This window comes from Triticum aestivum, chromosome 4D (genome assembly GCF_018294505.1).
Source record: "Triticum aestivum cultivar Chinese Spring chromosome 4D, IWGSC CS RefSeq v2.1, whole genome shotgun sequence".
Classification (NCBI taxonomy): Eukaryota; Viridiplantae; Streptophyta; class Magnoliopsida; order Poales; family Poaceae; genus Triticum; species Triticum aestivum.
The window spans coordinates 146,290,711-146,304,375 of record NC_057805.1 but is presented as its reverse complement, the minus strand read 5'-3'; positions in this window follow the sequence as shown (position 1 = coordinate 146,304,375).

Sequence of the window (13,665 nt, the reverse complement as noted above, 5' to 3'; positions counted from 1 at the left end):
CGCCGCCCACGTCGCCCTGCCCCGCCGTCGCCGCTCCACCGCGGCGCCCTGCTCCTCCTCCCTCCGGCAGCCTCCTCGTCCCCGCCGTCCTCTCCCTCCTCCAGCTCCTCCCCGAGCTCCGGCGAGCGAGCTCCGGCCGGCGAGCTTCGTCCCGAGCGCCGATCCAGATCCAGTCAACTCACGAGGTTGACCCCGATTTTCCCTCGAAATATTCTAAGTTATTTTATTTTCCAGCATGTACTCTTGTTCATAGCATCATAACTCTTTGCATATAGCTCCGTTTCGCGTGTGTAATATATCGAATTGTTCGTCTCGTGCTGCTCTACATTTTGTTCAATTGCACCATGTTCATTAGAGTTCATCTTGATGCCCAAATCTCTGGTGCAAGAGTGCTAGTTGCTGTTATCTGCTGTTACTTATCAGAACTTGGAGATTTGTTATTTTTGTATCATTTAATCTGTGCATCTTATGGGCATGAGCTCTACATGTGTTTTGTTGTATGCCATGCCATCTTTCCAAGGGTGTATGCCATGTATTTTTGTGATCTCTGTGGTGACTAGCACAAGCATGCAAACTAGGCCCCGTAATGTTTCTGATTTCAGGGACTTAGTATTTTTCCCTAAGTCTTTGTCTGCTGTTATTTTGTTGCCGTGTAAACTTGATGTTACAGAGAGATCCATGCTTATTTTGGAGATGTTCAGTAAGGATGTTTTGTAGATATTGTTGTAATTGGTCCATTCCTGCCCTTGTTTGCAATTATGGATTGCCATAGCATGACTCAATCTTGCTCTACTTTTGCTATAAAATATATCTCGCAGATTTTTAACATGATATTCATTTTTGCCAAGCTTGTTTACATACATGCTATGCTTTTGTTTTTGCCATGGATAGCTTCATAAACATGCCATCTTGCTGTAGGTATGCTTGTTTTGTCATGCATTGCTTTGTGGTGAGTGCATCAAGCTCAGCAAGATGCCTTCATATTATTGTTTCTGCCATTCTCTGTTTTCTGCCAAGTCTGAAACCTGTTAACGAAACTTGCTATGTTACAAGGTTGCCATCATATCTTCTGGTCCTTTTTGGATTATGATCAGTAAGGGACTTTTGTAATGTGCTTTTAGTAGAATACTGCCATGCCTTGTTTTGCTATGTTAAGTTCCCGTATCATGTTGATTTCATGCTCTGAACATTGCTACCTGATGCTGTTTCAGACATGTCCAGTAATTTCACCAAGTCTGTGAACCTGATATCTTTTGCACTTTTGCCATGCTTGTTTGAGCCTGTTATGTTGTGATCTAGCCGTAGCTCAGTGTTCATATTTTGTCAAACATCTCCTGTAGATTACTGCCTTATGCTTTGTTGCTACGTTGGAGTGCTGTAGCATTGTTACTTGTTGCATTTTAAGTGCTATCATGCTGTTAATCGCAGATTCGTGTCATTCTTGTTTTGCTTGCCATTTGCAAACCGTGCATCCGTTTCCGGTGATCTTTATATCGATTTCGACCGAAATCATCTCATCTTTCCAGTGGCATGCTTGGTTTGCCAAGTTACTGCCTTGTTCATCTTTTTCCTTCCGGAGCACGCATATGCATCGCATATCATACATATTTTGCATCATGTTGCTTGTGCATTTCCCGTGATTGATTGTGGTTCCATTGCTTGTGTTCTTGTCTTGGGTAGAGCCGGGAGACGAGTTCGTGAACAAGGAACCTGTTGAGTACGCTTACGAGGATCAAGCTCTCGACAACTCTGAGAACCTTGCAGGCAAGATGACCACCCCTTGAAATCACTTCTATCTTTGCTTTGCTAGTTGTTCGTTCTATTGCCATGCTGCGCTACCTACCACTTGCTATATCATGCCTCCCATATTGCCATGTCAGCCTCTAACCATCCTTTCCTAGCAAACAGTTGTTTGGCTATGTTACCGCTTTTGCTCAGCCCTTCTTATAGCGTTGCTAGTTGCAGGTGAAGTTGAAGTTTGTTCCATGTCGGAACATGGATATGTTGGGATATCACAATATCTCTTATTTAATTAATACATCTATATATTTGGTAAAGGGTGGAAGGCTCGGCCTTATGCTTGGTGTTTTGTTCCACTCTTGCCGCCCTAGTTTCTGTCATACCGGTATTATATTCCTTGAGTTTGCGTTCCTTACGCGGTCGGGTGATTTATGGGACCCCCTTGATAGTTCGCCTTGAATAAAACTCCTCCAGCAAGGCCCAACCTTGGTTTTACCATTTGCCACCTAAGCCTTTTTCCCCCGGGTTTTCTAGAGCCCGAGGGTCATCTTTATTTTAAACCCCCGGGCCAGTGTTCCTCTGAGTGCTGGTCCAAACTAGAGCCCTTTGCAGCGCGACCTTGGGGAAACTCGAGGATTGGTTTTAGTTGTACGGACTGCTCATCCGGTGTGCCCTGAGAACGAGATATGTGCAGCTCCTATCGGGATTTGTCGGCACATTCGGGCGGCTTTGCTGGTCTTGTTTTACCATTGTCGAAATGTCTTGTAAACCGGGATTCCGAGACTGATCGGGTCTTTTCGGGAGAAGGTTTATCCTTCGTTGACCGTGAGAGCTTATGATGGGCTAAGTTGGGACACCCCTGCAGGGTATTATCTTTCGAAAGTCGTGCCCGCGGTTATGAGGCAGATGGGAATTTGTTAATGTCCGGTTGTAGAGAACTTGTCGCTTGACCCAGTTAAAATACATCAACCGTGTGTGTAGCCGTGATGGTCTCTTCTCGGCGGAGTCCGGGAAGTGAACACGGTTTGAGTTATGAATGACGTAAGTAGGAGTTCAGGATCACTTCTTGGTCATTACTAGATGACGACCGTTCCGTTGCTTCTCTTCTCGCTCTTTTTTGCGTATGTTAGCCACCATATATGCTTATTGCCTGTTGCAGCTCCACCTCATTACACCATCCTTTCCTATAAGCTTAAATAGTCTTGATCTCGCGGGTGTGAGATTGCTGAGTCCTCGTGACTCACAGATTCTACCAAAACAGTTGCAGGTGCCGACGATGCCAGTGCAGATGATGGGATCGATCTCAAGTGGGAGTTCGATGAGGAACGTGGTCGTTACTATGTGTCTTTCCCTGATGATCAGTAGTGGAGCCCAGTTGGGACGATCGGGGATCTAGCATTTGGGGTTATCTTATTTTCATTTGGATCTTGACCGTAGTCGGTCTATGAGTGTATTTTGGATGATGTATGGATTATATTTATGTATTGTGTGAAGTGGCGATTGTAAGCCAACTCTTTATCCCATTCTTGTTCATTACATGGGATTGTGTGAAGATGACCCTTCTTGCGACAATACCACAATGCGGTTATGCCTCTAAGTCGTGCCTCGACACGTGGGAGATATAGCCGCATCGCGGGCGTTACAAGAAGGTACTGCCTGAGGCCTCCGGCTCGGCGGAGCCAGCCCGGAGCGTGGTCTTTCCCCCCTCGTTGCTGCCGTCCGCCGTCATCAGGAGCGTGGCAGTGAGGTTCTTCTCCGAGACATTTGGCGTGCTCAAAGCCGGCTCATACCAGGAGGGAGAGTGCGGGGCCTTCGCCTTGTCGTACGCCATCAGCTGCAGGCTCGGAGAGGGGTTCGTGTGGATCTGGAGTCTCTCGGGGCACGAAGGAGAAAGAGGATCTGGAGCAAGATGAAGGAAGGTAATGAAGGCTCTGCAGCGCGCGCCAGCCCTTTTGTCAGGTGAGAACGGTTGCCGAGGCAGCATGGGGAAGCGGAGGCGCCCACGTCCCGTCAATCGCCATGCGCCAATCAAGGCCGTAGGCGGTTAGGGCCCGCGGCGCTCCGCACTTACCCTTTGGCTTCGCCTCGAAGCCAAGTTCGAGCGCGCCTTGGGCCCGGGGGCTACTGTCGGCGTCTTGGGAACGGGGGTACCCAGACTTGCCTGCCTGCGGCCCATGGCGTGGCTCCACCAACAGCCTGGTACGGCCCATCTTCAGCAGCAACCACTCAAGTCCCTTGCCAGGGGCCAAGCCTCGTGAGGCGGACGACACCAAGACCTCCTCAGGGGCGGCCTCGCTAGGCTGGCTCCCGAGGAGCGGAGATATCTATGCAAGGGGCACCTCGCGAGGTTCACGTGACGTGAGCCATGACGACCAAGGCCAGACGGGTGCTACCGCGCGCAGTGTACCAGTTTCCTCTTTGGTGCTAAAGAGGCAGGCGCAGGCGAGGAGTCCCGAGGAATCGGGCAAAGGTTTCCATATCGGTGCAACGAGACCAAGACCAGCAGGACGGGGGTCACCGTGGAGCCCACGGCTGGATCAGCACCAGAGCCTTTGGCAGGCGAAGACCACCTTTTGTCAGGATAGCTTGTACTAGTTGTCTTCCTTGAAAATTGGTCGTTGTGGGATCCCTTCCCGCCTACATTTGGGAAGAGGACCAGGGCCTCTATAAATAGGACTAGCCACCACCGTAGCAAGGGAGGACGGCTGATTCAGACCACCCTCACACTCACCAGCTCACCGAGCACAAGAACACCTCTCGTCAGGAGGCTGTTCATCTCTACTCCTAATGTCTCCGTCGTCTTGAATCAGGGGCAGGACCCATGGGAGGGTGTGGTTGTGGGACGCAGCCACCCGCGTCGTCGCGGAACCCTAGGGCAGGGCATGGTCGCGTTGCGGGAGTGGCGCAAGGCCGTGCCGGCCGTTCCTTACATCAAGGAGGAACACAGGTATTTACATCTAACTCAATATGATCGTCTCTTCTTGATCTATTTGTGTGTTCAACCGCCTCTTCTCTGATCTATTTGTGCGCTCAACTCACGCTAGATACAAGCGGCACGGGGAGGGAGATCTCCACGATGGTGATGGAGCAAATGGGACGGAGGCATTGGGGTCAGGGTGTATGAAGTGGTCGGGGAAGTTCGAGACGGCGGAGTCAATAAGGCCGTGTATGCATCAAAGACCTTGAGCTAGGCGGCGCAGTTGCCATAACCGTTGTGTGCTTCCGTTGAATCACGTTGGTAGTCTCATCAAAGGTTCATGAAATCATCAGGTATGGAAATGCTTCACTGTTTCTGTAAATTACACCGTGCAAGTACAATATTTCAGTTTCTTTTTCCATTATTTCCCGGTTCTCTTGCAGTACTATTCAACAACCTATCTTCCTGCCTAATGGATAAAAGAGGATTTTTGTTTACTTAACATAGTTGCCTGATTAACAAAGTCATGGTTTCTATTGGCTATTTTTTTCCTACTACATAGACAACAATGTATCTTCCTACCAACCAGATATGCTACCCCTTGATTGCGTATCTCCCAAATTGAGAAGCTCCACCGTTATTCTATATGATCGTCCAGAAATTTTGAGTTCTAATTTGGTGCGAAAACATGCACGGTGATGATGTTCTGAGGGCCGATGTTCATATAGAGGCAAATAATCTCAGATTTCTGAGTGCACCGTAATCCCATCTTTTTTAGGAACTGTAATCCCATCAAGAAGAACATGTTTTTAGTTTTTCGAGCAAAGAGCGAAATTAACTCTATTGTTTTTTACTTCTTGCAGGATAATTAGTAGATTAATGACTTGTCGCGGGATTAATGATGTTCAAGCTGGGAGTATTGGCTTTGTTTTCTCACCTCTGGGAATTAGAAATGGATGAGTACTGGGTATACATTGGATACATTGCAAACTGCGGAACTGAAGGAAACCTGCATGGTATTCATGTTGGGTAAGTACTTGAAAATTCCCTGTTCTATTGACCTGTTATATACCACAGCTTGTTGTAAAATGTTCTTTCTATACTAAATCTTCTGTATAGACCGTTTACAGGATAGAGGTATTCCTGATGGAATCTTGTATGCCTTTGGTGAGCCTCACTAGCTATTCAGTATCCAAAGAAGGATGGGATATCAAGCTGGACGCCCATATTCTTGAGAAATATTAAATGGACTAGCTCAGATGAACACAATATTGTATGATGGTGACATGCCTGTCGACTCTTTGGTCTTGGTGATTAGAAGGCATGAAGGACGTGATCGAGCAAGTGAACAAGCAGTTTAAAGATCCAGTAAGACTACTGACCTTGTAGAGACTTACTACTAACCTTGTAGAGAGCCAAATATATTCTATCTAATAAAAATATAAGGTGTTTATTATTTGACTTAACTGGCAGTTCTGTACTGCCCCTCATGTTGTCTTTATGATGATACACTATGTTGTTATCCTTTCGTATTATGATATAGTTTTACCACTCAATCAAGATGCAAATTAGTGTGAGAGATTACTTCCAGTACTCCTCCTTGTCTTTGTTTCGCTTTATGTAGAGAGGGATCTTGCATTGTTACTTCTTAAAATAGTAGCACTGACAGAGGTCAGCGATTTCTGCTTCCCGCACGGTGCACAGACTCCTCCTGGACAAGCACAACGGCTAATACATATCATGTTCTGCCAGGAAATATTCTCCCGTTATCCTTTTCCTTTTTTCCTTGGTAGTGTTAGATAGATTTGTAAAAAGACAGGATCTAACACTTGGCTATATGAATGTATGATGCATGTTCTTGAAGGCCAAAAATTTCAATGTTGAGAATACATTGCAGATGTGAGGAGACATTGCACTCATTTTTCAAGCCATTATGAGGAACAGGGAACAAATACTGCAGTTCAGAATTTTGATTTTAAGATTTGGGCATACACTTCATCCAGGTAAAAATTGTATGCCTGTTTGTTGTAGAGCTGTTTTAGCAGGTTGTTTTGCCACGCTGGCCTGGGCATCGTTAGTTGCCGAGTAAAGTTTTGGCCTCCCGACCCAAACTCCACTGCTTTGGCCTCTCCACCTATGATGACGTGGCATCTAACGCCCGCTTGACCAGAGAATGTGCGATCGGGAGCAGGTAGTACCCATCCTGTTCACTCCCAATGTTGGTAAAATTTTGATTTTTGGGAAGATTGGGGTTGTTTGGCGTTGGGGTTAGGGTAGCGGCCAGAGGGGTTTGGGGCTGGCCGGCTGGAGTTTGAAATCTCTGCCATGTTCTGATTATGGCATCTATGCCATTTACTCTTTATGTCATGTTTGACATGTTGACTGTTTGATCTTTGCCATGTCCTGATCATGACATATGACATTTACTATATGCTAGGAGGTGTATGTCATATATTTCTATCATGTTTGATCCTTGCCAAGTTTTGAAAACAATCATGCTGAATTACATGCCACTTTTAGTCTGAAAACAAAGTATATTCAGTCTAAAAACATAGTATATATTCAGGATAGAAACAGAGTACATTTAGGTTGAACTTTGCTTTCCTAAGTGAAGGACACCAACTGACATGTCAAGTGCTTCATACTTTTTCTTTATATATCAGAAACAAGGAGGACAGGATTCACATGTTTTGGTACAACATCTTGCTGCTGCCTTTTTGCCATTAGTCAAGTGCTTCCTGATGCCCATTTCTTTTTTGGTTTTGCTATATTCAACCTTGTCTCTGAAATTTTACACATTTCAGTGTTGCTGCTATATGCAGGGTATATACACTACTTGCTTCCAAAAGCATTCTAACCACAGTTAGATGGAAAGTCTGAAGTTCTACTACTAGCTTCTCAATAGCGAATTTGTGGGGTTGTCTCCAAGTTAAATGGCAATAGTACTAAGATAGATGGATTCGACATTATCAATAATCATATACTGAGGCGTTCATTTTCCTAGAGATAGGCGGAAAGGTTCAAATGGAATAGCAAAAAAGCTTATGGAGGAAAGGAAGGAACTTATTGATTGCCAGGGCTGCTGGTTGACGTAATATACAATGTCTTCAAACCTCTTTCTGCATACATTCAAGCGCATTCAGAGGTACACATTTTGGTTAAATTGCAGCTAAAATACGTGCCTCAGATGTCTGTTATGTAATATTTTAATATTTTCATTTCACTATTATTAGCTATGTTGTTTGAAAAAGTACAAACCCTACGCACAAACCCCTTTTTTACGTATTTCAATTGTGTGCAGCCTGAGAATTTAACTTTGAAACATGTTTTGGCACTTAATTTGGTTTTCCATCTTATATCTCTACTACAGTGGACTAGGAAATCAGCTTTACCATTTGGCATGCCAGAGAAGTGATTCATTGTTTGCTATTTTAGAAAGAAAAGTGAACTCGATTTCTCTATTGTTATCCATTAATTTGTTTGTGTTACATATAAACCATCTTTGCCATTTGGCAGATCAAATGTCGTTGTTTTCGCCCCCACTGAAACACCCTACCAACGCACCACTTCCTAAGATTATGTATTCTGATGTTTACAAAATAACTTTAGATCTATTCAAATTTTATATTATAGGTGTTATCTTCTTATAGTTCTCTCTATTTTGAAGTTATGTATTCTGATGTTTCCTGAGTAAATTTAGACCTCTTTACAATTTTACATTATACTTGTTGTCATTTCACGAAGTATTATGCCTGACGCCTTGCGGTAGACATAAAAGGTTGATTTGGAGAATACCCTTGTCGATGCGAACCTAAGATACTCGAAAGAAAGTATGCATCTTCTCGGAGACCAAGGAAAAAGAAGTTTAGTGGTATTCAAAATTGATAATTAGTGTCAATCTTATTGCTACACGTGCATTCTAACCTTTCTGCCTGATAATTTTTATGCAAGAAAATTTGTCAACTATTATGATTCAGCCGTGCTTTTATGAAGGGGATTTTGATATATGTTGTTATATTTGTCATAAAATTTATTTCAATATTAAATTTACGGTTCTGGATACATTCAAGTACATTTCCTCTATTTCAGAAGGAAGTGCAAGCAAATCTCATGACTATAATTCGATGATAACATCTACTCCCTCCGTAAAAAATATAAGAGCGTTTGGATCACAAAAGTAGTGATCTAAACACTCCTGTATTTCTTTAGAGGGAGTATTTTGATACACATGTTTTTTTTGTGATAACAATTTGTTTTATTTCATCTAGCTCTTTTTAAAAACTACGGATCTGATTTCTGAAATGTTGAAGCTGGTTTAGATGATGAGGGTGACTAGCCGATGGATGGGATTAATCCTTCTATGAAATCTGTTGGCATAAGAAGCTGCCAACAGGCTGCTGGTGTATGTGGTCAATGATCAAGGACGACATAGGAAAGTTACCAAAGTTTGTCTGTTTATTTACTTTAATGAATCACTTTCATCACTAGGAAAGTGTTTTGAGGATATTAAGTATTCCTACCTTATCGACCGTGCATATGAAAGCGGCAAAGTGTATGACTTCTTTCCACTATTTTTGCATCCTCTTCTTTTCTTACTTGACTCAATTTAGTCCAGAGGAGACCATTTTAGGAAATAGGGAGACACTCGGCTCTGTTCATCCGCCACCGGCAATGAGCTGAAACCGATGTCTGCCGATAATGATTAGTTAGGTGAGCTTATTAGTTGTGTGCTCTCCTTAGTGGTGTATGTGGTCTTGTTGGTTCCAGGTCGGCCGGGTGCCCTTCTATGTGGGCATGCTGTAACGCTTTTTGCCTGGGTTTCCGTTAATTAATCAGGCAACTCTATTCTTCCTTGTTTAATGAATCGGGCCCTAAGAAACCGTGTTTCCAAAAATAAAATACTGCCGATGATGTATGGACAGAGAAACTGATGTATCAACGCGTTCAACCCCTACCATGAGTGCTCTAAGTACTATATTAAGAAGAAAGAAAGTAGGCACCACCTTCTTCCTTTTCATTTGTAATTTAAAAAACAATCGGAGATGTCTGTGTATTGTCTGTTCGGTTAACTTCCTGTTAGCATCAGAGTGTTAAACTAATACAAGTCGTGTTGGTATTATCAGTTGTTTGGCAATTGTAATGTGTAATGTATACATGGTTTAAATATCAAGATTTCATGAAATTATGTTCTCCATTTGCTAAAAATATTAAGAACTAAGGTTTTAGTTATAGTTCGATTCATTGTGTTATTTGAAGTAGTAGGTACTTATCACATTTTTAAAGCCTTTTTCATGTAAAGAATTCACTAAGCAGCTAACATAGTAGGGGTCATAATATGATTTCTTTAGCATTGCTTGATTTAGCTATATGGTTCTCAACTGTTTGCTCGTGCATCGACTATAAACCCTGCTCACGATGGATTTATGAGAAGCAAAGCTGTTAGATAAGTAGTTACTATATTCTGTGTGGGGTACAAAAATAATTTATGTATGCCAATATATCTCATGCTATCAACTTAAGTGTCTGTTTCTATGCTTGGTGACGCCATTTTGATATCCAGTATTGGTTGTGCATTGCAATACTCTCCACTCGGATGGTTTTGTCAACACAGAATTTCAAGCTCTATGATTTGGCAAGAGGATTTGTGTAAGAAATTATGTACATCTTAAAGTTTTGCATCTCAATTTTAGTACTTGTCTTGAACAGGAGGAATTCTAGAATTTGCTTCAAAGACAGAAGTCGTCAATATAGAAAAGTCAAACATAGACAGAATGAAATCTGGCCGGAGAAGCCGATTGTACCTTTTTCTGAAATCTGGTTGGAGGAGACGATTGTACATTCTTCCCGAGTGCCCAATGTAGATGACTAATGTTGGTGATGCCATTCACTTGCCTCGTTTTTAAAGATCACATGTGCAACACAATGATGTAAAGGGAATCACGTGGAGTGGGGAGGGGGTGTGGTAAGATGGGATTGAAGGAGCACATGAAAATATATATTTTGGTGAGGGTGGAAATTGAATGCATGCTTGGAGAAACATATTTAGAGGAAAGCGAGGGATAGACAAGAACTGTTTGTCACAGCATAGTCCTAAGCATGTGATTTATACACTGCATATACTGATATTTTGATATATGTTTTTATAGATAAGTTTTTTGCTTCATGGCATATACTGGCATTTTCATATATGTTTTCATAGATAAGTTTGTTGTTCATGGCAACACATACGCATTCAACTAGATTTAGCTTAATTCCTTATATTAGGAATATATCTTGAAGGTGATGTGGTCAGATTGTTTTTGTATCATTTTGGACAACAAAACAACACATGGAAGCTACATGTAAAGTAAAAAAAAAAGAAACTCAAACCTAGGTCGGAAGTCAAGGGGCAATAGATTGAGAGGATGAATGATGTCTAGACAGAGGAGGTGATGGACAACAAGTTCGGTGGAAAAGAGCGGTTAGAGGGATGTGTGGTGTTTGTAAGAATAGAGAGAAGAAGATGCTTGCAATTATGGTATGGTTGAACATTATGTGCACATGCAATGTGCTCATTGGTGGGGAGAAAATGATCATTGTTTACAAATTCATTTGTTGGCCCGTGGCAACGCACGGGCAATCTACTAGTGAACATAGTTTGCAAATGAATACAACGTCAAATAAAAACCAGCCGACAAACTGGACAATGAAAAAATGGATATGCGTCACACAATGATCCATGCGTCATTCAGATTCCTGTATTCAATAGAATGATTACAAAAATATACCTCAATTATCCTCCTGTTAGAAGCAGTCGCAATGTCAACCAGTCTCATTCATGTGCCACTAATCATATTCTCACTGACAACGACAATAAGATGAACCTGTGAGAGAAAGGGAATAATTAGAAAATGCATTTAAACAAATAGGATGCTCACACAACCTAATACTGAAGTACATCTATTATAGGAGGATTGATTTGTGCAAAAACTTTCGCTGCACCAAATGCTGCTGCGAAGCCTCCCATGCCGATCTTCATCCGTTCAGTACTGCAGTTCGGCCGGGTCATCAGTATGCTAAATGTTGAAGCCACCACAGCAGACAAATTGGTCAAACAAGTGTTGAAATTTAATAGTCATTAGTTAGTTATTAATATCACCGCGTTCTACCAGCATGGCATGACAAAGCATACCGAAGATGACACCTCCACCCTATATTGTACTCCCTTCGTTCCTAAATATTTGTCTTTCTAGAGATTTCAACAAGTGACTACATACGGAGCAAAATGAGTAAATTTACACTCTAAAATATGTCTATATACATCTGTATGTGGTAGTTCATTTGAAATCTCTAAAAAGACAAATATTTAGGAACAATGAGAGTAATAGCTAAAAATATGCATGCATGGTATAGACCTGTCATCTTCTTGTAATATTTATTTGAGTACACAAATCAATACCGTTGGAGGTTAACATACAATGTAACTGTTTTCAAACAGAGTGAGTTCATCGAGACATTAACACAAACATATGGTGTTCAGACTGAGGAGACTGAAATGGCAGGCAAGGATTTTAAGGGAGCCATGCATGGGCTAACGGGGAGAGATGACCCGACCTAGCCTAAACACCATGAGCAGGGAACAGAAAATAGAGACGACGAATGACGAATCCACAAAGAGTTGCCATGTTTGTTATGCAGCTTGCCTGCCTGGTGCCGAAGACGAACTGTGTACGCCACATTGGCGGCGAACTCTATACCCCACAGAATCACTTGGCCTCCATCCGCTCGTGCTCGCTCGCGGGCAGGCCGTCGTCATGCCATGCGATTCAACCGTTGCCACGCCACGCGATTTAGAGGTCCCCCGATGCGGATGGCCAGTCCTCATGCGTTGCCCGGACGCCACCCGTTTCTCCGCTCCCTTGCTTACCCTACCTCCAACTCCAATCCGGTAGCCGCCCAACTACCGACATCAGTATTCTTCTTTATAGTTTCGCAAGGACAGGCGAAGAAGTGGAGGCGGCCCGGACATTGGCCGCTCGCTGGGCATCAGCGTCACCTGGGTGGCCTCCGCCTGCAGGGCGCCGATGAGGAGAATGGGAGGCAGCGTTGTCCGAAACGTGGGGAGGTGATATCGTGGATGGAGGCTGCTCACATGGTGGCGGCATATGTGGCGCCGGTTGAAGGGCTTGGGTCTTGACGCACCGGTTTGGGATCGCGAGAGCTGGTAGAAAATGTGTTCTTTTTTTCTGACAGAACATTTGATCTATTCATCTTCAATCATGACAGTACAACGAACATCAGAAATGATAAAAATGACATCCAGATTCTTAGACCATCTAGCGATGACTACAAACACTTAAGTGAGCCGAAGGCGCGCCGCCGTCATTGCCCCTCCCTCGCTGGAGCCAGGTAAACTTGTTGTAGTAGACAACCGGAAAGTCGTCGTGCTAAGCCCCATAGGACCAGCGCAGTAGAACAGCAACCGCCGCCGATGAAGAGTAGCGTATATCGAAATGATCCAACCTGAAAACACATGAACGTAGACGAACTATGACCAGATCCGAGCAAGTCCACCAAGGACAGACCCGTCGGAGACACACGTCCACACGCCCACCGATGATGTTAGACTCACCATCGAGATGGGGGCTAGGCGAGGAGAACCTTATTCCATCTCCAGGAAGCCGCTGCCATCTCGTCTTGCTGAGCAGGACGTAAACCCTAACAAAACACGAAGAAACAACTGAAAACAGAGCCCTCCCACCGGCAAGGCCTAAGATCCACCGCACCGCCATGGTCCTAAAGTCACCGGAGACGAGGCGGACTGCCGGCGCCGCCGGCGGGAGGCAAAGAAACCCTAGACTTTTCTTGAGGAGAAGACAGCCCGCTTGGATAGAAAACGTGTTCGTACCTATGGGTGCATGGTTAGGAAGGATGACCGTGATTGATTCTTTGTCTTTTTCTGAGAATGACCGTGATTGATTCTGGAGTAATTACTATGCGATGGTGATTACCAGCTTTATGTACACGAA